General features: G+C 42.1%; 1 long non-coding RNA gene across 3 annotated transcripts; it reads left to right on the top strand.

Moving 5' to 3' along the window:
• Positions 1–508: 508 nt before the first annotated feature.
• On the top strand, positions 509–25,475 carry LOC104107524 (uncharacterized). 3 transcript variants are annotated; one of them, XR_011413896.1, is made up of 6 exons: positions 509–727; positions 8,936–8,999; positions 16,942–17,005; positions 23,950–24,018; positions 24,945–25,008; positions 25,266–25,475. It is a non-coding gene; the product is annotated as an uncharacterized lncRNA (long non-coding RNA). The 3 variants fall into 3 exon arrangements; XR_011413895.1 differs by lacking the exon at positions 8,936–8,999; XR_011413897.1 differs by lacking the exons at positions 8,936–8,999; positions 23,950–24,018.
• Positions 25,476–25,814: the final 339 nt, after the last annotated feature.

Consider the following 25,814-nt stretch of genomic DNA (forward strand, 5'->3'; position numbering starts at 1 on the left):
ATAAAACAATCCTTTTTTTAAAGTCTATTTTTTCTTATTTGTTTTTTTTTTTCCTTTTCAAAAAGGCATCTTTTAGCTTATGTTTTGAAGACCGAAAAATAGTACTAGTATGTTTTATGAATCGTTCAAAGTTGGAGGATGAGTTTGATTTTAAAAGTAAACTTGGAGGATGAGTTTGATTTTTAAAGTAAACTTGGGGGATGTAAATAATTTTCACCCGTACTATTATGATCTTTGAACTAGGGCTGTTCAAAATCGAACCGAAACCGTTAACCGAACCGAACCGATGGCTTATTGACTTATTGGTATCAGATTATCGGGGTAATGAATGGTGAACAGATTGAGATTTTATAATTAACGGCTTAACGGTTTGGGGGCAGATTACTGAATTTTGTTATCGGATAAACCGTTAACCCGTTAAGAATTTTTATATCTACACTTTTACCCCTATGTATATAAAGTACTATTGAAACCCTAAATTGTTAAATCCCTAATTTCTAGTTCTCAATTGAAGTCTGCAGCCAGAGGGTGAGAACTGAGAATTCGACCAGTCATCACTATTCACTCATCTCTCCTAAGTCCTAAATCCCTAATCAAAATTTCTCTCAATCTGAGTATACTCATCACTCGTTACTCGTTAGTCTGGTCTCTCTCTTGAAGGCTGAAGCTTTTGGGCTTGGCTTTTCTCTCGACCAGAGCTTAGAAAAGCAGAATCCTTCAACTTCAGGTAAGGTTTTTCTGATTCCCTTTGCCATGATAGGTATGCGGTCGCTTAAGATATCAGCTTCTTCTATTGAATGGATTGTCAAGATAATGGCACGCCCTTTTTTCGCATCGTGTTATCGATTCCATACCAGTAGTCTATAAAGGTATCAGGAAAAGAAAATGTTGAGCATAAATTATTTTTAGCATAAAAGTAAGAATTCCAATTACCACTACCTACTGGTTCATCCAAAATAACCAACTTTGGATCTCCAATAAGGGCTATAGCAACACTAAGTCGTCGTTTCGTTCCTCCACTATAACTACAAGATCTCATTTTAGTTGCCACCTTTGTGATTTTTGACTTAGCTAATAGTTTCTCTACAACATGTTTTTGATATTCTATTTGGTTTATCCGATAAATTGCCCGTTAACCGCCCGATAATTATTAATCCGATACCAATCTGCCCGTTATCTTATTGGATGGCTAACAGATTACTACATTTATAATCCGATAACCGATAAGCCGAACCGTTAAGTATAATTATCCGTCTGATCCGCCCGATAAGCACCCTACTTTGAACTTTGATGTTGTATATATATGATGGTCAACAACTCTACATGCATCATAGGCGAGTACCTCTTAGTGATTGCTGAATAATAAAGACAACAGAATAAAAAGCATCATTAATTAACTTAACAAAATCAACGAATTATAAAATTGTGCAAAAGTTCTCTAACAAAACATGATCGTTGTTTGACCAAAAAGTGTAACTTTCGACTAAACTATTTGTATTAGGTAAAATATGTTATGGCACGTGGCCACCCAAGAAGAGGGCACATGGAACCTAAGCCGTGAGGACGAAAAACCGGACGCAGATATCTCGTGTGTCACCGGAAAAGGTAATGTTCGTGAAGGCATTGAATACTCTGCGCCTGGTAGTATTCAATGAGGAATATTCCACAGCATTTAAGAGCAACGACCCGTTACAGAGAATTTGACAATTATGTTCACCGTTACGTCTTTATTAATGCTTCTCATAATTGACATTAAAGAAGGGCACGACCCTAGTACCTTCTTCGTAGCTATAAATAATAAGCTATCATTGTAAGGGAAATGAATTTTCTGGCTAACTTACAATACATTATATACAAAATTTTAATACAATTTTGCTTTCTCGCTCTTTGATCTCATCATTATCGTGCCCGGAAACACTGTTCCCGGACTCGTCAGCTCTGTCATTTCATCTACATTTTAAGGCTGAGTAGTTTATATTTCATCAGTTATTTCGTTACTTTTTGGATCAAATTAATTCACTTATCTAGAAATCACGAATAAATTCAACTGTACCGTTTTACGGGTAAACAGTTTGGTGCCCATCGTGGGGCCTAGACAGTCGTACAATTAAATTGATCCTTGTCTTTTTTACTAACGTATTTTGATTACTTTGTCTTAGCAAAAAATCACAAAAATGGTAGATAACACTGTTAATGGCACACGCAACCCTGAAATTCAAGGGGAACAACCTCATTTCGAGGATTCAATTAGTGACACTCGCAATAAGGGGAACGACGCCACACCGGTACATGATAGGCGGTACCCTCGATGATGCTGATGAGGAGCATGTAGCGGATGCAGTAAGAATCTTGCAAGAGCAACAAGCAATCATTCCAGGCTATCTCACGCGGCAGGATCATGTTATGACGGAACTAAAGCAGGCGTTATCGGGTGCCTCAAATAATGCAAATAGGCGAGATCCAGTTCCTCCTGATGTTCCCGCAAACCAAGGGACACAAAGAGTCGACAACAACACTCCCAGGGGTGAAGTTGGCTCCGACGAGGCCGAGGGGAGTAGATCCGGCCTCAACAACGGTAACGATCCATTCAAGGATGAACTTTTGCGGTTCATGAAGGAAGTAAACCACATGGATCAAATCCCGGATGCGCTACCAGTATTGAAAGGCCCGAACTCGAAGAAATATATTCAGTTACCGTACAAGCCGAGTGCGGCCCTAGAATTAATCCCGAAACGGTTCAAAATGCCCGAAGTGCCAAAGTATGATATAACTTCAGATCCACAGGAGCACATTACCCCTACACAACAACGGTGAAAGGAAATGATTTGGCTCCTCACGAAATTGAGTCTGTGTTGCTAAAGAAATTTGGTGAGACTCTCACGAGGGAATCTCTGACATAGTATTCATTATTACTCGAGCATTCCATAGATTCCTTTGAGATGCTCACAGATTCTTTCATCAAGGCCCATGTCGAGGTAGAAAGGTACAAGCCCGAAAGGCCAACATATTCAGGATCGCGCAGGGAGAATCCGAGTTATTACGAGAGTTCGTTACCCGGTTTTAGAAGGAAAGGATGTTACTACCAGCAGTCCCGGATGAATGGGCAACTAAAGTGTTCACCAAAGGTTTAAATCCGAGAAGTTCGGACGCTTCCCGAAAGTTGAAGGAAAGTCTACTCGAGTTTCAAGCGACGACTTGGGCGGATGTCCACAACGGGTACAAATCGAAAATAAGGATCAAAGACGATCAGGTTGGCTTTTCATCATCGAGCAAAGGACGGGAGAAGAACAAAGAAAAAATAAAAGATGATATTGACACGGATAAACGGACTTCAAGGGGCCGGTTTTTGCCCTTACGAGCGGACAGAAGGTCGTGGCAGGAGCTTCCAGACAGTAGACAAGTTCACCATTGAACAACAGATCATTGCAGGATAAAGAAATCTCGAGGTCATGAGATTATTCTTACCCAAAGTTATCAAAGTATAACTTCAACGTCAGTATAGTGGGGTTGGTGTCAGGCATGGGAAATATCAAAGATGCACAATTCCCGAGACCTATGAGATACGATCCCATCCAGAGGGATTCCAATTTATGGTGTGAATACCATGGCACTAACGGCCACCAGACTGGAGACTGCCGACACTTCTGGGAAGAAGTGGCAGCACTGTTAAAGAATGGTCACCTCAGAGAATTCTTGAGTGACAGAGCTAAACAAAATTATGGTCGGAACATGGGCGACGTGAAAACCCCGAAAGCAGGAGAAGAACCCCCATGCCAAATGATCAACATGATCTTCAGAGGGAATGAGATTAATGGGGTCACCTTTTCGGCAACGAAGAAGACAAAAGTATCGATAACTCATAGTAAGAGGCTACGGGAAGACGATATCACATTTATGGACGAAGATGCAGATGGATTACTGCTACTGCACAATGACGCTCTAGTAATTTCTTTAAATGTGTTAGATTTTAAAATTAAACGTGTTTTAGTGGATCTAGGAAGTTCAGCTAATATCATACAATAGAGAGTACTGGAACAAGCTAAACTCACCGGAAGCATTATCCTAGCAACCAAACTCCTCATCGGGTTAAACCTCGCAAGCGTGACAACCCGGGGAGAAATTTTGCTGCTTACGAACGTTGAGGGAGTAATGAAGACAACTCTCTTCGAAGTGGTAGATGGAGACATGAGGTATAATATCATCTTGGGAAGACCATGGCTGCACGAGATGAAAGTCGTGCCTTCAACATATCACCAATTGTTAAAGTTTCTGACACCCGAAGGGATTAAACGGATAAGGGGTGATCAACCGGCAACAAGAGAGATGAATGCAATTTCGGTCTCCAATAGCAAAGGAAATGAATGTGCGGCATAGCAATTACTGGAACCGACATCTGCCCCCGAACTAGAGGAAGTTAGCCCGGGGATAGAAGAGTCAAAATAATACCATGTACCAAGGTGTTTTCAAGTACCAGAAGAGATGAACGAGACGAAGTCCACAACAGAAGAACTAGAGCAAGTTGCATTGTTCAAAGAATTCGTAGAAAGGAAATTCCATTTGGGAACAGGACTACACTAGGAGCTCAGATCTGTTTTTGTTGAATTCCTTAAAATTAATGCTGATTGTTTTGCATGGTCGCACGAGGATATGCTAGGAATCCCGATGGATATAGCCATGCACAAGTTAAGCTTGGATCCCAACATACCTCCGGTAAGGCAAAAGAAGTGCCCTGTTGCTGAAGCAAGGAATAAATTCGTCGAAGAAGAGGTAACCCGTTTACTTAAGATTGGTTTAATCCGAGAGGGAAGATATCTGTACTGGCTAACCAATGTAGTAGTAGTTCCTAAGAAAAATAATAAATTTTGCATGTGCATAGATTATAAGGATCTTAATAAGGCGTGCCCGAAAAACTCATTCCCATTACCGAATATCGATCAAATGATTAATGCCACGACCGGGGCACGAGTTAATGAGTTTCCTCAATGCTTATTCTGGGTACAATCAAATCAAGATGAACCCAGAAGACCAGGAAAAGACTTCGTTTATAACGGATTTTGGTACATATTGTTACAATGTAATGCCCTTCGGGTTAAAAAAATGCCAGACCTACTTATCAACGACTCGTGAATAAGATGCTCAAAAAACAATTATGAAAGACTATGGAAGTATATATAGACGATATGCTCGTTAAGTCTTTGAATGCAGGTGACCACCTGAAGCATTTGCAAGAAACATTTGACATCCTGAGGGAGCATAATATGAAGCTTAACCCCGAGAAGTGTGCGTTCAGGGTAAGTTCGGGTAAGTTCTTAGGATTCCTAGTCTCACAAATGGGAATTGAGGTAAATACAGACAAAATCAAGGCCATAGAGGACATCCCGGATCAATTGTCTAACGTAAAGGAAGTCCAGAGGCTCACAGGGAGATTGGCAGCTTTGAGCAGGTTCATTTTCCAATCATCGGAAAAATGCCATCGCTTCTTCGCACTACTCAAAAAGAAAAATAATTTCGAATGGACCCCGGAGTGTTAGCAAGCCTTGAAGGAGTTGAAGAAATATTTGTCAAGACCTTCGTTGCTCTCAAAAATTAAAAGAAGGTGAAATATTGCTAGTCTACCTGGCGGTTTCAGAAGTTGCGGTAAGTGCAGTTTTAGTCCGAGAGGATGAAGGTATGCAATTTCTCACTTATTACGTTAGCAAATTTTTAGTGGGAGCATAAACTCGCTACCCACATCTGGAAAAGCTGGCCTTAGCTCTCGTAGTCACCGCTCGGAAGGTGAGGACCTACTTCCAATGCTACCCGAAAGCTGTGGTGACTACTTTTCCTTTGAGGAATATCCTCCATAAACCCGAGCTCTCAGGTAGATTGGCCAAACGGGTCGTCGAAATGAACGTGTTCGATATAGAGTATAAACCGAGGACTGTAATTAAGTCACAAGTCGTGGCTAACTTTATGGTCAATTTTAGCCTGGGACTATTGTCTCTGGCAACCAAGGAGGCAATAATGGTGTCAGAATCGACATAGGTAGTTTGGACCTTATTTACGGATGAAGCTTCAAACGTAAAAGAGTCTGGGATCGGAATAGTCTTGATCACGCCTTCGGGGGAAACCCTAAGGCAAGACATCAGAACGATTCCTTTAACTAACAATGAAGCATAGTACAAAGCTTTAATTGCAGGGCTCGAATTGGCCCGGGGAACTGATTCCGAAGTCATCGAAATCAAATGTGATTCGCAGTTGGTAGTAAATCAGGTTTACAAAATTTTTGACACCAAAGAGGAACGTATGCAACAATATGTGGTAAAGGTTTAGGCTTTATTGGCACGATTCCGCGAGTGGTCAATTACTCATGTCCCGAGGGAAGTGTAATGACCCAACCAGTCATTTTAACTTTTAGAACCCCGTTCCCTAAAATAAAACTTTCCGTAGGTGCTTGTAATGATTTATGACTTGAGGGGATGGTTGGTTTGGGATTTGGAAGTGTTCGAGGTGAAACCGGAACACTTGGTTCCTTAAGTTGGCCTTAAAGTGCTAAGTTTGACTTCGGTCAACATTTAGAGAAAACGACCCTGGAATAGAATTTTGATGATTCCAACAGCTCCGTATGGTGATTTTGGACTTAGGAGCGTGATCGGAATTCTTTTTGGAAGTCCGTAGTGAAATTAGGCTTGAAATGGCTAAAATAGGAATTTAAAGTTTGAAAGTTTGACCGGGGAGTTGACTTTTTAATACCGGAGTTGGAATCCAGTTCCAAAAATTTTCATAGCTCCGTTATGTAATTTATGACTTGTGTGTAAAATTTGAGGTCAATCGGAGTTGATTTGATAGGTTCCGGCATTGAATGTAGAAGTTGAAAACTCTTAGTTTCATTAAGCTTGAATTGGGGTATGATTCATGGTTTTAGCGTTGTTTGATGTGATTTAGAGGTTCGAATAAGTTCGTATGATGTTTTAGGAGTTGTTGGTATATTTGGTTGAGGTCCCGAGGGCCTCGGGTGAGTTTCGGATGGTTAACGGATAAAAACTTTGAGTTAAAAAGCTGCTGCAAATTTTCCTCTTATGTTGGACATTCTAGGCTGTGATCGAGCCTAGATATCGAGCCCAGGTATCGAGCCCATGGTTAACGAGGTACATGCTCGAGCTAGTGTATCGAATCCATGATCGAAGGTCCAACTCGAGGGCCATGATCGAAGGTCCAAACTCGAGGGCCATGATCGAAGGTCTAGCTCGAGGGCCAGGATCGAGACCCAAGATCGAGGGTCACAATCGAAGGTTCAAGCTCGATACCATGATTGAGGCTATGATCGAAGGCCTAACCTCGATACCCTGATCGAAGCGGCGATCGAAGGCAAGGCTCGATGGCATGATCGAAGGTATGGCTCGAGGACTAGGATCGAGACCCAAGCTCGATTCCCTGATCGAAGGTACAACCTCGATGCCCTGATCAAGGGCACATGTTCGATGCCGCGATCGAGGACCAGGTCTGAAGGCTGCTCGGCAGTTTTATAAAAAGAGGGGATTCGTCCATTTGCCATTTTTGACGAACTTGAGCTTGAGCAAAGACGACTTTTGGCAGATTTTCAAGGGAAAAACATTGGGGTAAGTGATTCTAACTCGGATTTGGTCTACATATACAAGTATATCATTGTTTTCACCATAAATTAGTGTTTTGAGATTGAAATTTGGAAAAAATCTAGAAATCTCATAGAAACGAAATTTTGAGATTTCGGTATCGATTCGGAGTCGGATTTGAGTGAAACTGGTATGGTTGGACTCATAATTGAATGGGTTGTCGCATTTCATAACTTTCGCCGGATTCCGAGATGTGAGCCCCGCGAGCGAATTTTTAATTAATTTCGGGATCTTTTCTTAAAAATGCAGTATTTTTCTTAGACTTGATTCCTATAATATTTAGTGATTATATCGAATTATTTTGGCTAGATTCGAGCTAGACGGAGTTGGATAATCGTGGAAAAGGCCTTATTGTGGATTAAATTGGAGCAAGAAGAGATAAGTCTCTTGTCTAATTTTGTGAGGGGGAAATTACCTCATAGGTGATTAAAATTAAATAATTATTGCTAATTGTGGGGGGCTATGTACGCACGTGGTGACGAGAGTCCGTACGTAGCTACTATTAATGCTAAAGTCTGGGTAGTTTAAGACTCAAAGCATGCCTTACTTGTGTAAATTGTATTCTTTGATTTATTTATATTAATTGATATTTATATGAATATATTATGAATTGTTAGATAAAGATATTAAAGGATGAAAATCTCATAGGTTTGATTGTCTGTTTAAATAAATTAATTATTAAAAGAAATTGTTCTCCTCCCAAATTCATCTTATAATGAATATACTCTCCTTCCGGAGGCACATAAGAAAATGTCCTCCTTTCTTGTGGAGCGGGCCGAACGCCTCGGCATGATAGATGCATCTATAGATCGCGCCGCACGTCCCACGGCAGTGTACACGACACTCTAGATCGGGCCGTACGTCCTCGGCAGAAATCGTGCTTAATAATAATGATTACACGATACTCTAATAATTTATTTCAGATTGTGAAGTTAAGTAATAAAATGGAAAATTCTTGGAATTTAATGAATTATTATTCTTGCTTGTTTAGGAATTAATTGTTACTCTTGTAAATGAGATTTAATTGATAAATTTGAATTCATTTGAATTGAAGGAATTTAATTAATATATTGAGAATTGTTACATTTGAAGAAATTTGATTATTTCCGCTGATTAAATAAATTATTTGAAAATTTTGTAAATCATGCTGATTTGAATATCCTAATTTAATTTCAATTATTATTGACCCATAGTGAGTGTCAAAGTCGGCCATCTCGTCTCTACCACTTCGAGATTAGGCTTGATACTTACTGGGTACACATTGTTTACGTACTCATACCACACTTGCTGCACTTTTTGTGGAGGATCTGAGACAGGTACTAGTGGAGGACCTATCATCACATACCCACGTCATCCCGAGGCATAGTGGTGAGCTGCCTTTCCGAGTCGTTCTGCAGCTATCAGTGTCTCTTCTTATACTTACATTCTGTCTATTTTATTTTAGACAGTACTTGGAGTTTTGTATAATCTACTAGATGCTCATTCACTTGTGACACCAGGTCTTGGCACACACACATTAGTAGAGTTTGGGTTTATATTTTCTTGGTTTTAAATTTTATCAATGTATGCTTAATTTATTAGTTGGCTTTCCTAGCTGTAGTGTTGGGCGCCATCACGACCTATAGGTGAAATTGGGTCATGACAGGAAGATAACGCGGAAGCAGATGCATTAGCAAATTTGGGCTTATCGACAGAAATCCAGGGATCAGAATCAGGGGCAGTAGTACAACTAATGGACTCGGTTTTGAACACGAATGGTTACTATAAGGTGAATTCGACTAGTTTGGTCTGGGATTGGAGAAACGAAATAATCGATTATCTCGAGCATTAAAATTTTCCCGAAGACCCCAAGGCATCAAGAGCGTTACGTACCAAAGCTGCACGATATAGCTTCAAGAAAGGCCAATTGTACATAAAATCCTTTCGAGGCCCGTTAGCCCGGTGCTTAGAAGCATCAGAAGCTAACTATGTCATGAGAGAAGTCCATGAAGGGATATGTGGCAACCACTCGGGTGCAGATTCTTTGGTGTTGACATTAGTTCAGGAAGGATATTACTGGCCCAGTATGGAACACGATGCCAAAAATTTTGTACGAAAATGTGATAAGTGCTAACGCTATGCAACACTAGTACATCAACCGGCAGAACCCCTACATTCAGTTGTGTCCCCATGGTCGTTCATGAAATGGGGAATGGACTTAGTCGGACCGTTACCGCCAGCTCCTAGAAAGGTAAGGTTTCTTTTAATTTTGACTGACTATTTTTCTAAATGGGTGGAAACAGGTCCTTATCAGAAGATCAGAGAACGCGAAATAGTCGACTTCCTGTGGGAAAATATAATTTGCATGTTTAGAATGCCAAAAGAGATTGCATGCGACAACGGGCCGCAGTTTATCGGTGGCAGTCTTATGCTCGTAGATGGTTGCAGTCTTATGCTCTTGGCAGACCAGCAGATTCTCCTCCTATGACTTGGGACAAGTTCACCCGTATCTTCTTGGACAAGTAAATTCCACCCTCCCAGAGGGAAGAGTTGCGGTTTCAGTTTGAGCAGCTCCAGCAGGGTCAGATGTCAGTGACTAATTATGAGGTGAGGTTTTCTGAATTATCTCGCCATGCACTAATGATAATCCCTACTGAGGCGGAGAGAGTGCGAAGGTTTGTAGCCGGTTTACATACTGGTATTCAGGCCACTATGGCTCGAGAGGTTGAGATGGGTACTTCTTATGAGCGAGTTGTGGAGATAGACTGGAGGATTGAGGGTGTACGTCAGCGGAGCCGAGAGAAGATTATGAGAGATAAGCGGTTCAGGTACTCTAGAGAGTTCAGAGGTGCTCCGTCCGGGGGCAGAGGTCAGTTCGTGAGGGGACAGTCCAGCAGACCCCCATATCCAGCACCACCACCTCCTCGAGGTGCTCTAGTACGACCTTATTTCAGTGCTATACCAGAGAGTTCTTACCGCCCACCAACTATTCAGGGTCCTCCCAGTGGGTATTCAGGTCCCTAGGGCCAGACACTTAGTCACAACCCATCGCACATAAGAGTTGTTACGAGTGTGTGGATCCCAGTCACATACGAAGGTTTTGTCCCAGGCTTCGAGGTAGACCAGTACAGCAGGGTCAGCAGCCTATGCTTACCGGACCAGTTTCTCCACCAGTAGTCCGACCACCCAGAGGTGGAGGACAGGTGGGTAGGGGCCTTCCTAGAGGTGGAGGTCAGCCAGGCGGAGGCCAGACAGTTGGCGCTCCAGCTCGGTTTTATGCTTTTCCGGCTAGACCAGATGCAGAGGCCTCAGATGCTGTGATTACAGGTATTATTTCTGTTTGTGGCAAAAATGCCTCAGTATTATTTGATCCAGGATCTACGTATTCATATGTGTCATATCTATTTTCTCTATTCCTGGGTGTTTCTCGTGAGTCCTTGCGTACTCCTGTTTATGTGTCCACTCCTGTGGGCGATTTTGTTGTTGTGAACCGGATCTACCGGTCCTGTATTATTACATTCTGTGGTTATGAAATTCGAGCAAATCTCCTATTGCTTGAGATGACCGATTTTGAAATTATTCTGGGCATGGACTGGTTATCTCCGTATCATGCTATTCTAGATTATCATGCCAAGACTGTTACCTTGGCTATTCCAGCATTGCCTAAGCTGGAGTGGAAGGGTTCGCCTGTTAGTTCATTTAATCGAGTTATTTCTTTTATAAAGGCTCAACACATGGTTGAGAAGGGTTGCTTGGCTTATCTAGCCTATGTTCGGGATACTACTGCAGAGACTCCTGCTATTGATTCAGTGCTTGTAGTTCAGGAGTTCCCCGATGTATTTCCGTCAGATCTTCCAGGTATGCCACCTGATCGTGATATTAATTTCTGTATTGACTTGGCTTCAGATACCCAACCTATATCTATTCCACCGTATCGCATGGCTCCGAAAGAATTGAAAGAATTGAAAGAACAGCTTGAAGAGTTACTAGCCAAAGGGTTTGTCAGACCGAGTGTATCGCCTTGGGGTGCACCTGTATTATTTGTGAAAAAGAAGGATGGAACAATGCGGATGTGTATTGATTATCGCCAATTGAACAAAGTCACTATTAAGAACAAGTACCCATTGCCGCGTATTGATGACCTATTTGACCAGTTGCAGGGTGTTAGGGTATTCTCTAAGATCGACTTGAGGTCGGGGTACCATCAGTTGAAGATTCAGGATTCAGATGTTCCGAAGACTGCTTTCCGTACTAGATATGGTCATTATGAGTTTCTGGTAATGTCTTTTGGTTTAACTAATGCCCCGACAACGTTTATGGATCTGATGAACAAGGTATTCAGGCCATATATTGACTTATTTATCATTGTCTTCATTGATGACATATTAATCTATTCGCGCAGTAAGGAGGAACATGAGCAGCATATGAGAGTAGTGCTTCAGACATTGCGGGAACAAAAGCTATATGCTAAGTTCTCTAAATGTGAGTTTTGGCTAGAGTCGATAGCATTTTTGGGACATATTGTATCGGGTGAAGGTATTAAGGTTGATCCCAAAAAGATTGAGGCAGTTCCAAATTGGCATCGTCCCACTTCAGCGACGGAGATCAGGAGTTTTCTGGGTTTGGTAGGTTATTATCGTCGGTTCGTGGAAGGTTTTTCATCTATTGCAGCACCTTTGACCAAATTAACCCAGAAGGGTGCTCCATTCCGATGGTCTGATGATTGTGAGGTGAGCTTTCAAAAGCTCAAGACATCATTGACTACAACACCAGTGTTAGTGTTGCCTTTCGAGTGTATTGCGATGCTTCGCACGTTGGCTTGGGTTGTGTATTGATGCAGGAAGGGCAAGTTATTGCATATGCTTCACGTCAGCTGAAGCCCCACGAAAGGAATTATCCGGTACATGATTTGGAGTTAGCTGCGATTGTTCACGCTCTTAAGATTTGGAGGCATTATCTTTATGGGGTGTCTTGTGAAGTTTACACTGATCATCGCAGTTTGCATCATTTGTTCAAGCAGAGGGATCTAAATTTGAGGCAGTGTAGATGGCTAGAGTTACTAAAAGATTATGATATTACTATCCTGTATCATCCGAGAAAAGCAAATGTGGTTGCAGATGCCTTGAGCAGAAAGGCGGAGAGTATGTGTAGTTTGGCTTTCATTTTAGCAGAGGAAAGGCCATTAGCCTCAGATATTCAGTCCTTGGCTAACAGACTTGTGAGGCTGGATATTTAAGAGCCCAGCCGAGTTCTTGCATGTGTTGTGGCCCGGTCTTCACTATTTGAACAGATCAAGGCTCGCCAGTATGATGACCCATACCTGGTGGTTCTTCGTGAAACGGTACTACAAGGTGGTGCCAAGGAAGTCACTATTGGTGAAGATAGTGTTCTACGACTTCAGGATCGTCTGTGTGTTACTAATGTGGATGAACTAAGGAAAAAGATCCTGGAGGAGGCACATAGTTCTCGATATTCTATTCATCCAGGTGCTACGAATATGTATCGTGACTTGAGGCAGCATTATTGGTGGCGACGAATGAAAAAGGACATAGTTGAGTATGTAGCTCGGCGTCTAAATTTCCGGCAAGTTAAATATGAGCACAAGAGGCCAGGTGGCCTACTTCAGCAGATGACCTTACCAGAGTGGAAATGGGAACGAATTACCATGGATTTTGTAGTTGGGTTGCCGTGGACCTTGAGGAAGTTTTATGCAGTTTGGGTAATTGTTGACAGGTTGACTAAGTCGGCACATTTTATTCCTGTTGTGACTACGTATACTTCAGAGAGGTTGGCCCAGATTTATATTCAAGAGATAGTTCGGTTGCACGGTGTGCCAAGTTCCATCATATCAGATAGAAGTACTCAGTTTACTTCACAATTCTGGAGAGTAGTACAGAGTGAGTTGGGGACCCGTGTAGAGCTCAGCACATCCTTTCATCCGCAGACCGATGGACAGTCAGAGAGGACAATTCAGATTTTGGAGGATATGCTCAGGGCATATGTGATTGACTTTGAAGGTCAGTGGGATCGTTTCCTGCCTTTGGCCGAGTTTGCTTATAATAACAGTTACCAATCCAGCATCGAGATGGCTCCATTTGAGGCTTTATATGGTCGGCGATGTCGTTCACTTATCGGATGGTTTGAGCCAGGTGAGGCTAAGTTATATGGTACTGATTTGGTAAGTGATGCCTTGGAAAAGGTAAAGTTGATTCAGGAGCGACATTGTACAGCTCAGTCCAGACAAAAAAGTTACACGGATCATAAAGCGCGTGATATATCATTTATGGTAGGTGAAAAGGTTCTCTTGAAGGTTTCGCCGATGAAGGGAATTATGAGATTCGGGAAGAAGGGCAAGTTGAGCCCAAGATTTATAGGCCCATTTGAGGTGTTGAAACGAGTTGGGGAGGTTGCTTATGAGCTTGCCTTGCCTCCCAGCCTATCAGGAGTTCATCCGGTTTTTCACGTATCTATGCTCCAGAAGTTTCATGCTGACCTATCACATGTGTTAGACTTCAGCACAGTTCAGCTAGATAATAGCTTGGGTTATGAAAAGGAGCCAATTGCCATTGTTGATAAACAAGTTCGATAGTTGAGATCCAAGAGGATTTCTGTAGTAAAAGTCCAGTGGAGGGGCCAACCAGTCGAGGAAGCAACATGGGAGACCGAGGAAAACATGCTGAGCAGATATCCAGACTTATTCAGCACTTCAGGTATAATTCTAAACCCGTTCGAGGACGAACGTTTGTTTAAGAGGTGGAGAATGTAATGACCTAACCGGTCATTTTAACTTTTAGAACCCCGTTCCCTAAAATAAAACTTTCCGTAGGTGCTTGTAATGATTTATGACTTGCGGGGATGGTTGGTTCGGGATTTGGAAGTGTTCGAGGTGAAACCGGAACACTTGGTTCCTTAAGTTGGCCTTAAAGTGCTAAGTTTGACTTCGGTCAACATTTTTTGAAAATGACCCCGGAAAAGAATTTTGATGATTCCAACAGCTCCGTATGGTGATTTTGGACTTAGGAGCGTGATCGGAATTCTTTTTGGAAGTCCATAGTGAAATTAGGCTTGAAATGGCTAAAATAGGAATTTAAAGTTTGAAAGTTTGACCGGGGAGTTGACTTTTTGATACCGGAGTCGAAATCCAGTTCCGAAAATTTTCATAGCTCCGTTATGTAATTTATGACTTGTGTGTAAAATTTGAGGTCAATCGGAGTTGATTTGATAGGTTCCGGCATTGAATGTAGAAGTTTAAAACTCTTAGTTTCATTAAGCTTGAATTGGGGTATGATTCATGGTTTTAGCGTTGTTTGATGTAATTTAGAGGTTGGAATAAGTTCGTAAGATGTTTTAGGAGTTGTTGGTATATTTGGTTGAGGTCCCGAGGGCCTCGGGTGAGTTTCGGATGGTTAACGGATCAAAAATTTGAGTTAAAAAGCTGCTGCAATTTTTCCTCTTCTGTTGGACATTCTGGGCTGTGATCGAGCCTAGATATCGAGCCCAAGTATCGAGCCTAGGGTTAACGAGGTACAGGCTCGGGCTAGTGTATCGAATCCATGATCGAAGGTCCAACTCGAGGGCCACGATCGTAGGTCCAAACTCGAGGGCCATGATTGAAGGTCCTGCTCGAGGGCCAGGATCGAGACCCAAGATCGAGGGTCACAATCGAAGGTTCAAGCTCGATGCCATGATTGAGGATATGATCGAAGGCCTAACCTCGATACCCTGATCGAAGCGGCGATCGAAGGCAAGGCTCGATGGCATGATCGAAGGTATGGCTTGAGGGCTAGGATCGAGACCCAAGCTCGATGCCCTGATCGAAGGTATAACCTCGATGCCCTGATCGAAGCCGCGATCGAGGCCCAGTTCGAGGACCAGTTCCGAAGGCTGCTGGGCAGTTTTATAAAAAGAGGGCATTCGTCCCATTTGCCATTTTTGACGAACTTGAGCTTGAGCAGAGACGACTTTTGGCAGATTTTCAAGGGAAAAATATTGGGGTAAGTGATTCTAACTCAGATTTGGTCTACATATACAAGTATATCATTGTTTTCACCATAAATTTGTGTTTTGAGATTGAAATTTGGAAAAAATCTAGAAATCTCATAGAAATGAAATTTTGAGATTTCGGTATCGATTCGGAGTCGGATTTGAGTGAAACTGGTATGGTTGGACTCGTACTTGAATGGGTTATCGGATTTCATAACTTTCACCGAATTCCGAGATGTGGGCCCCGCGAGCGAATTTTTAATTAATTTTGGGATCTTTTCTTAAAAATGTAGTATTTTCTTATAGAATTGATTCCGATAATATTTAGTGATTGTATCGAATTATTTTGGCTAGATTCGAGCCAGAAGAAGTTGGATAATCGTGGAAAAGGCCTTATTGTGGATTAAATTGGAGCAAGACAAGATAAGTCTCTTGTCTAATCTTGTGAGGGGGAAATTACCTCATAGGTGATTAAAATTAAATAATTATTGCTAATTGTGGGGGGGCTACGTACGCACGTGGTGACGAGAGTCCGTGCGTAGATACTATTAATGTTAAAGTCCGGGTAGTTTAAGACTCAAAGCATGCCTTACTTGTGTAAATTGTATTCTTTGATTTATTTATATTAATTCATATCTATATGAATATATTATGAATTGTTAGATAAAATATTAAAGGATAAAAATCTCATAGGCTTGATTGTCTGTTTAAATAAATTAATTGTTAAAAAAAATTGTTCTCCTCCCAAATTCATCTTATAATGAATATACTCTCCTTCCGAGGCACATAAGAAAATGTCCTCCTTTCTTGTGGAGCGGGCCGAACGCCTCGGCAGGATAGATGCAACTATGAATTGCGCCGCACGTCCCTCGGCAGTGTACATGACACTCTGGATCGGGCCGTACGTCCTCGGCAGAAATCGTGCTTAATAATAATAATTACACGATACTCTAATAATGTATTTCAGATTGTGAAGCTAAGTAATAAATTGGAAAATCCTTGGAATTTAATAAATTATTATTCTTGCTTGTTTAGGAATTAATTGTTACTCCTGTAAATGAGATTTAATTGATAAATTTGAATTTATTTGAATTGAAGGAATTTAATTAATATATTGAGAATTGTTACATTTGAAGAAATTTGATTATTTCCGCTGATTAAATAAATTATTGGAAAATTTTGTAAATTATGCTGATTTGAATATCCTAATTTTATTTCAATTATTATTGACCCATAGTGAGTGTCAAAGTCGGCCATCTCGTCTCTACCACTTCGAGATTAGGCTTGATACTTACTGGGTACACGTTGTTTACGTACTCATACTACACTTGCTGCACTTTTTGTGCAGGATCTGAGACAGGTACTTGTGGAGGACCTATCATCACATACCCACGTCATCCCGAGGCATAGTGGTGAGCTGCCTTTCCGAGCTGTTCTATAGCTATCAGTGTCTCTTCTTATACTTACATTCTGTCTATTTTATTTCAGACAGTAGTTGGAGTTTTGTATAATCTACTAGATGCTCATTCACTTGTGACACCAGGTCTTGGCACACACACATTGGTAGAGTTTGGGTTTATATTTTCTTGGTTTTAAATTTTATCAATGTATGCTTAATTTATTAGTTGGCTTGCCTAGCTGTAATGTTGGGCGCCATCACGACCTACAGGTGAAATTAGGTCGTGACAGGAAGATAACGCGGAAGCAGATGCATTAGCAAATTTGGGCTTATCGACAGAAATCCAGGGATCAGAATCAGGGACAGTAGTACAACTAATGAACTCGGTTTTGAACATGAATGGTTACTATGAGGTGAATTCGACTAGTTTGGTCTGGGATTGGAGAAACGAAATAATCGATTATCTCGAGCATTAAAATTTTCCCGAAGACCCCAAGGCATCAAGAGCGTTACGCACCAAAGCTGCACGATATAGCTTCAAGAAAGGCCAATTGTACATAAAATCCTTTCGAGGCCCGTTAGCCTGGTGCTTAGGAGCATCAGAAGCTAACTATGTCATGAGAGAAGTCCATGAAGGGATATGTGGAAACCACTCGGGTGCAGATTCTTTGGTGTTGACATTAGTTCGGGAAGGATATTACTGGCTCCGTATGGAACACGATGCCAAAAAATTTGTACGAAAATGTGATAAGTGCTAACGCTACGCAACACTAGTACATCAACCGGCAGAACCCCTACATTCAGTTCTGTCCCCATGGTAGTTCATGAAATAGGGAATGGACATCGTCGGACTGTTACCGCCAGCTCCTAGAAAGCTAAGGTTTCTTTTAATTTTGACTGACTATTTTTCTAAATGGGTGGAAACAGGTCCTTATCAGAAGATCAGAGAACGCGAAGTAGTCGACTTCCTGTGGGAAAATATAATTTGCAGGTTTAGAATACCAAAAGAGATTGCATGCGACAACGGGCTGCAGTTTATCGGTGGCAGTCTTATGCTCGTAGATGGTGGCAGTCTTATGTTCTTGGCAGACCAGTAGATTCTCCTCCCATGACTTGGGACAAGTTCACCCGTATCTTCTTGGACATATAAATTCCACCCTCCTAGAGGGAAGAGTTGCGGTTTCAGTTTGAGCAGCTCCAGCAGGGTCAGATGTCAGTGACTGATTATGAGGCGAGGTTTTCTGAATTATCCCGCCATGCACTAATGATACTCCCTACTGAGGCGGAGAGAGTGCAAAGGTTTGTAGCCGGTTTACATACTGGTATTCAGGCCACTATGGCTCGAGAGGTTGAGATGGGTACTTCTTATGAGCGAGTTGAGGAGATAGCTTGGAGGATTGAGGGTGTACGTCAGCAGAGCCGAGAGCAGATTATGAGAGATAAGTTGTTCAGGTAGTCTGGAGAGTTCAGAGGTGCTCCGTCCGGGGGCAGAGGTCAATTCGTGAGGGGACAGTCCAGCAGACCCCCATATCCAGCACCACCACCTCCTCGAGGTGCTCTAGTACGACCTTTTTTCAGTGCTATACCAGAGAGTTCTTACCGCCCACCAGCTATTCAGGGTCCTCCCAGTGGGTATTCAGGTCCCCAGGGCCAGACACATAGTCAGCAGCCCATCGCACCGAAGAGTTGTTACGAGTGCGGGGATCCCAGTCACATGCGAAGGTTTTGCCCCAGGCTTCGAGGTAGGCCAGTACAGCAGGGTCTGCAGCCTATGCTTACCGGACCAGTTTCTCCACCAGTAGTCCGACCACCCAGAGGTGGAGGACAGGTGGGTAGGGGCCGTCCTAGAGGTGGAGGTCAGCCAGGCGGAGGACAGACAGTTGGCGCTCCAGCTCGGTTCTATGCTTTTCCGGCTAGACCAGATGCATAGGCCTCAGATGCTGTGATTACAGGTATTATTTCTGTTTGTGGCAAAAATGCCTCAGTATTATTTAATCCAGGATCTACGTATTCATATGTGTCATCTCTATTTTCTCCATTCCTGGGTGTTTCTCGTGAGTCCTTGCGTACTCCTGTTTATGTGTCCACTCCTGTGTGCGATTCTGTTGTTGTGAACCGGATCTACCAGTCCTGTATTATTACATTCTGTGGTTATGAAACTAGAGAAGATCTCCTATTGATTGAGATGACCGATTTTGAAATTATTCTGGGCATGGACTGGTTATCTCCGTATCATGCTATTCTATATTGTCATGCCAAGACTGTTACCTTGGCTATTCCAGCATTGCCTAAGCTGGAGTGGAAGGGTTCGCCTGTTAGTTCATTTAATCGAGTTATTTATTTTATAAAGGCTCAACACATGGTTGAGAAGGGTTGTTTGGCTTATCTAGCCTATGTTCGGGATACTACTGTAGAGACTCCGGCTATTGATTCAGTGCCTGTAGTTCAGGAGTTCCCCGATGTATTTCCGTCAGATTTTCCAAGTATGCCACCTGATCGTGATATTGATTTCTGTATTTACTTGGCTTCAGATACCCAACCTATATCTATTCCACCGTATCGCATGGCGGCTCCGAAAGAATTGAAAGAATTGAAAGAACAGCTTGAAGAGTTACTAGCCAAAGGGTTTGTCAGACCGAGTGTATCGCCTTGGGGTGCACCTGTATTATTTGTAAAAAAGAAGGATGGAACAATGCGGATGTGTATTGATTATCGCCAATTGAACAAAGTCACTATTAAGAACAAGTACCCGTTGCCACGTATTGATGACCTATTTGACCAGTTGCAGGGTGCTAGGGTATTCTCTAAGATCGACTTGAGGTCGGGGTACCATCAGTTGAAGATTCGGGATTCAGATGTTCCGAAGACTGCTTTCCGTACTAGATATGGTCATTATGAGTTTCTGGTAATGTCTTTTGGTTTAACTAATGCCCCGACAACGTTTATGGATCTGATGAACAGGGTATTCAGGCCATATATTGATTCATTTGTCATTGTCTTCATTGATGACATATTAATCTATTCGCGCAGTAAGGAGGAACATGAGCAGCATATGAGAGTAGTGCTTCAGACATTGCGGGAACAAAAGCTATATGCTAAGTTCTCTAAATGTGAGTTTTGGCTAGAGTCGGTAGCATTTTTGGGACATATTGTATCGGGTGAAGGTATTAAGGTTGATCCCAAAAAGATTGAGACAGTTCAAAATTGGCATCGTCCCACTTCGGCGTCGGAGATCAGGAGTTTTCTAGGTTTGGCAGGTTATTATCGTCGGTTCGTGGAAGGTTTTTCATCTATTGCAGCACCTTTGACCAAATTAACCCAGAAGGGTGCTCCATTCCGATGGTCTGATGATTGTGAGGTGAGCTTTCAAAAGCTCAAGACATCATTGACTACAATACCAGTGTTAGTGTTGCCTTCCGAGTGTATTGCGATGCTTCGCGCGTTTGCTTGGGTTGTGTATTGATGCAGGAAGGGCAAGTTATTGCATATGCTTCACGTCAGCTGAAGCCCCACGAAAGGAATTATCCGGTACATGATTTGGAGTTAGCTGCGATTGTTCACGCTCTTAAGATTTGGAGGCATTATCTTTATGGGGTGTCTTGTGAAGTTTACACTGATCATCGCAGTTTGCATCATTTGTTCAAGCAGAGGGATCTAAATTTGAGGCAGTGTAGATGGCTGGAGTTACTAAAAGATTATGATATTACTATCCTGTATCATCCGGGAAAAGCAAATGTGGTTGCAGATGCCTTGAGCAGAAAGGCGGAGAGTATGTGTAGTTTGGCTTTCATTTCAGCAGAGGAAAGGCCATTAGCCTCAGATATTCAGTCCTTGGCTAACAGACTTGTGAGGCTGGATATTTAAGAGCCCAGCCGAGTTCTTGCATGTGTTGTGGCCCGGTCTTCACTATTTGAACAGATCAAGGCTCGCCAGTATGATGACCCACACCTGGTGGTTCTTCGTGAAACGGTACTACAAGGTGGTGCCAAGGAAGTCACTATTGGTGAAGATGGTGTTCTATGACTTCAGGATCGTCTATGTGTTACTAATGTGGATGAACTAAGGAAAAAGATCCTGGAGGAGGCACATAGTTCTCGATATTCTATTCATCCAGGTGCTACGAATATGTATCGTGACTTGAGGCAGCATTATTGGTGGCGACGAATGAAAAAGGACATAGTTGAGTATGTAGCTCGGCGTCTAAATTTCCGGCAAGTTAAATATGAGCACCAGAGGCCAGGTGGCCTACTTCAGCAGATGACCTTACCAGAGTGGAAATGGGAACGAATTACCATGGATTTTGTAGTTGGGTTGCCGTGGACCTTGAGGAAGTTTTATGCAGTTTGGGTAATTGTTGACAGGTTGACTAAGTCGGCACATTTTATTCCTGTTGTGACTACGTATACTTCAGAGAGGTTGGCCCAGATTTATATTCAGGAGATAGTTCGGTTGCACGGTGTGCCAAGTTCCATCATATCAGATAGAAGTACTCAGTTTACTTCACAATTCTGGAGAGCAGTACAGAGTGAGTTGGGGACCCGTGTAGAGCTCAGCACATCCTTTCATCCGCAGACCGATGGATAGTCAGAGAGGACAATTCAGATTTTGGAGGATATGCTCAGGGCATGTGTGATTGACTTTGAAGGTCAGTGGGATCGTTTCCTGCCTTTGGCCGAGTTTGCTTATAATAACAGTTACCAATCCAGCATCGAGATGGCTCCATTTGAGGCTTTATATGGTCGGCGATGTTGTTCACTTATCGGATGGTTTGAGCCAGGTGAGGCTAAGTTATATGGTACTGATTTGGTAAGTGATGCCTTGGAAAAGGTAAAGTTGATTCAGGAGCGACTTTGTACAGCTCAGTCCAGACAAAAAAGTTACACGGATCATAAAGCGCGTGATATATCATTTATGGTAGGTGAAAAGGTTCTCTTGAAGGTTTCGCCGATGAAGGGAATTATGAGATTCGGGAAGAAGGGCAAGTTGAGCCCAAGGTTTATAGGCCCATTTGAGGTGTTGAAACGAGTTGGGGAGGTTGCTTATGAGCTTGCCTTGCCTCCCAGCCTATCGGGAGTTCATCCGGTTTTTCACGTATCTATGCTCCGGAAGTATCATGCTGTCCTATCACATGTGTTAGACTTCAGCACAGTTCAGCTAGATAATAGCTTGGGTTATGAAAAGGAGCCAATTGCCATTGTTGATAAACAGGTTCGATAGTTGAGATCCAAGAGGATTTCTGTAGTAAAAGTCCAGTGGAGGGGCCAACCAGTCGAGGAAGCAATTTGGGAGACCGAGGAAAACATGCTGAGCAGATATCCAGACTTATTCAGCACTTCAGGTATAATTCTAAACCCGTTCGAGGACGAACATTTGTTTAAGAGGTGGAGAATGTAATGACCCAACCGGTCATTTTTTTAGAACCCCGTTCCCTAAAATAAAACTTTTCGTAGGTGCTTGTAATGATTTATGACTTGCGGGGATGGTTGGTTCGGGATTTGGAAGTTCGAGGTGAAACCGGAACACTTGGTTCCTTAAGTTGGCCTTAAAGTGCTAAGTTTGACTTCGGTCAACATTTAGAGAAAACGACCCCGGAATAGAATTTTGATGATTCCAACAGCTCCGTATGGTGATTTTGGACTTAGGAGCGTGATCGGAATTCTTTTTGGAAGTCCGTAGTGAAATTAGGCTTGAAATGGCTAAAATAGGAATTTAAAGTTTGAAAGTTTGACCGGGGAGTTGACTTTTTGATACCGGAGTCGGAATCCAGTTCGGACAATTTTCATAGCTCCGTTATGTAATTTATGACTTGTGTGTAAAATTTAAGGTCAATCGGAGTTGATTTGATAGGTTCCGGCATTGAATGTAGAAGTTGGAAACTCTTAGTTTCATTAAGCTTGAATTGGGGTATGATTCATGGTTTTAGCGTTGTTTGATGTGATTTAGAGGTTCGAATAAGTTCGTATGATGTTTTAGGAGTTTTTGGTATATTTGGTTGAGGTCCCGAGGGCCTCGGGTGAGTTTCGGATGGTTAACGGATCAAAAATTTGAGTTAAAAAGCTGCTGCAATTTTTCCTCTTCTGTTGGACATTCTGGGCTGTGATCGAGCCTAGATATCGAGCCCAGGTATCGAGCCCAGGGTTAACGAGGTACAGGCTCGAGCTAGTGTATCGAATCCATGATCGAAGGTCCAACTCGAGGGCCACGATCGAAGGTCTAAACTCGAGGGCCATGATCGAAGGTCCAGCTCGAGGGCCAGGATCGAGACCCAAGATCGAGGGTCACAATCGAAGGTTCAAGCTCGATGCCATGATTGAGGATATGATCGAAGGCCTAACCTCGATACCCTGATCGAAGCGGCGATCGAAGGCAAGGCTCGATGGCATGATCGAAGGTATGGCTCGAGGGCTAGGATCGAGACCCAAGCTCGATGCCCTGATCGAAGGTACAACCTCGATGCCCTGATCGAGGGCACATGTTCGATGCCGCGATCAAGGACCAGTTCCGAAGGCTGCTGGGCAGTTTTATAAAAAGAGGGCATTCGTCCCATTTGCCATTTTTGACGAACTTGAGCTTGAGCAGAGACGACCTTTGGCAGATTTTCAAGGGAAAAACATTGGGGTAAGTGATTCTAACTCGGATTTGGTCTACATATACAAGTATATCATTGTTTTCACCATAAATTAGTGTTTTGAGATTGAAATTTGGAAAAAATAAATCTCATAGAAATGAAATTTTGAGATTTCGGTATCGATTCGGAGTCGGATTTGAGTGAAACTGGTATGGTTGGACTCGTAATTGAATGGGTTATCGGATTTCGTAACTTTTATCGAATTCCGAGATGTGGGCCCTGCGAGTGAATTTTTAATTAATTTCGGGATCTTTTCTTTAAAATGTAGTATTTTCTTATAAAATTGATTCCTATAATATTTAGTGATTGTATCGAATTATTTTGGCTAGATTCGAGCCAGACGGAGTTGGATAATCGTGGAAAAGGCCTTATAGTGGATTAAATTGGAGCAAGACGAGGTAAGTCTCTTGTCTAATCTTGTGAGGGGGAAATTACCTCATAGGTGATTAAAATTAAATAATTGTTGCTAATTGTGGGGGGCTACGTACGCACGTGGTGACGAGAGTCCGTGCGTAGCTACTATTAATGCTAAAGTCCGGGTAGTTTAAGACTCAAAGCATGCCTTACTTGTGTAAATTGTATTCTTTGATTTATTTATATTAATTGATATCTATATGAATATATTATGAATTGTTAGATAAAGATATTAAAGGATGAAAATCTCATAGGCTTGATTGTCTATTTAAATAAATTAATTATTAAAAAAAATTATTCTCCTCCCAAATTCATCTTATAATGAATATACTCTCCTTCCGGAGGCACATAAGAAAATGTCCTCCTTTCTTGTGGAGCGGGCCGAACGCCTCGGCAGGATAGATACATCTATGGATTGTGCCGCACGTCCCTCGGCAGTGTACACGACACTCTGGATCAGGCCGTACATCCTCGACAGAAATCGTGCTTAATAATAATAATTACACGATACTCTAATAATTTATTTCAGATTGTGAAGCTAAGTAATAAATTGGAAAATCCTTGGAATTTAATGAATTATTATTCTTGCTTGTTTAGGAATTAATTGTTACTCCTGTAAATGAGATTTAATTGATAAATTGGAATTTATTTGAATTGAAGGAATTTAATTAATATATTGAGAATTGTTACATTTGAAGGAATTTGATTATTTCCGCTGATTAAATAAATTATTGGAAAATTTTGTAAATTATGCTGATTTGAATATCCTAATTTTATTTCAATTATTATTGACCCATAGTGAGTGTCAAAGTCGGCCATCTCGTCTCTACCACTTCGAGATTAGGCTTGATACTTACTGGGTACACGTTGTTTACGTACTCATACTACACTTGCTGCACTTTTTGTGCAGGATCTGAGACAGGTACTTGTGGAGGACCTATCATCACATACCCACGTCATCCCGAGGCATAGTGGTGAGCTGCCTTTCCGAGCTGTTCTATAGCTATCAGTGTCTCTTCTTATACTTACATTCTGTCTATTTTATTTCAGACAGTAGTTGGAGTTTTGTATAATCTACTAGATGCTCATTCACTTGTGACACCAGGTCTTGGCACACACACATTGGTAGAGTTTGGGTTTATATTTTCTTGGTTTTAAATTTTATCAATGTATGCTTAATTTATTAGTTGGCTTGCCTAACTGTAATGTTGGGCGCCATCATGACCTACAGGTGAAATTGGGTCGTGATAGGAAGATAACGCGGAAGCAGATGCATTAGCAAATTTGGGCTTATCAACAGAAATCCAGGGATCAGAATCAGGGACAGTAGTACAACTAATGAACTCAGTTTTGAACACGAATGGTTACTATGCGGTGAATTTGACTAGTTTGGTCTGGGATTGGAGAAACGAAATAATCGATTATCTCGAGCATTAAAATTTGCCCGAAGACCCCAAGGCATCAAGAGCGTTACGCACCAAAGCTGCACGATATAGCTTCAAGAAAGGCCAATTGTACATAAAATCCTTTCGAGGCCCGTTAGCCCGGTGCTTAGGAGCATCAGAAGCTAACTATGTCATGAGAGAAGTCCACGAAGGGATATGTGGCAACCACTCGGGTGCAGATTCTTTGGTGCTGACATTAGTTCGGGAAGGATATTACTGGCTCCGTATGGAACACGATGCCAAAAACTTCATACGAAAATGTGATAAGTGCTAACGCTACGCAACACTAGTACATCAACCGGCAGAACCCCTACATTCAGTTCTGTCCCTATGGT

The sequence above is a fragment of the Nicotiana tomentosiformis genome, chromosome 2 (genome assembly GCF_000390325.3).
Source record: "Nicotiana tomentosiformis chromosome 2, ASM39032v3, whole genome shotgun sequence".
In the NCBI taxonomy this organism is placed as follows: Eukaryota; Viridiplantae; Streptophyta; class Magnoliopsida; order Solanales; family Solanaceae; genus Nicotiana; species Nicotiana tomentosiformis.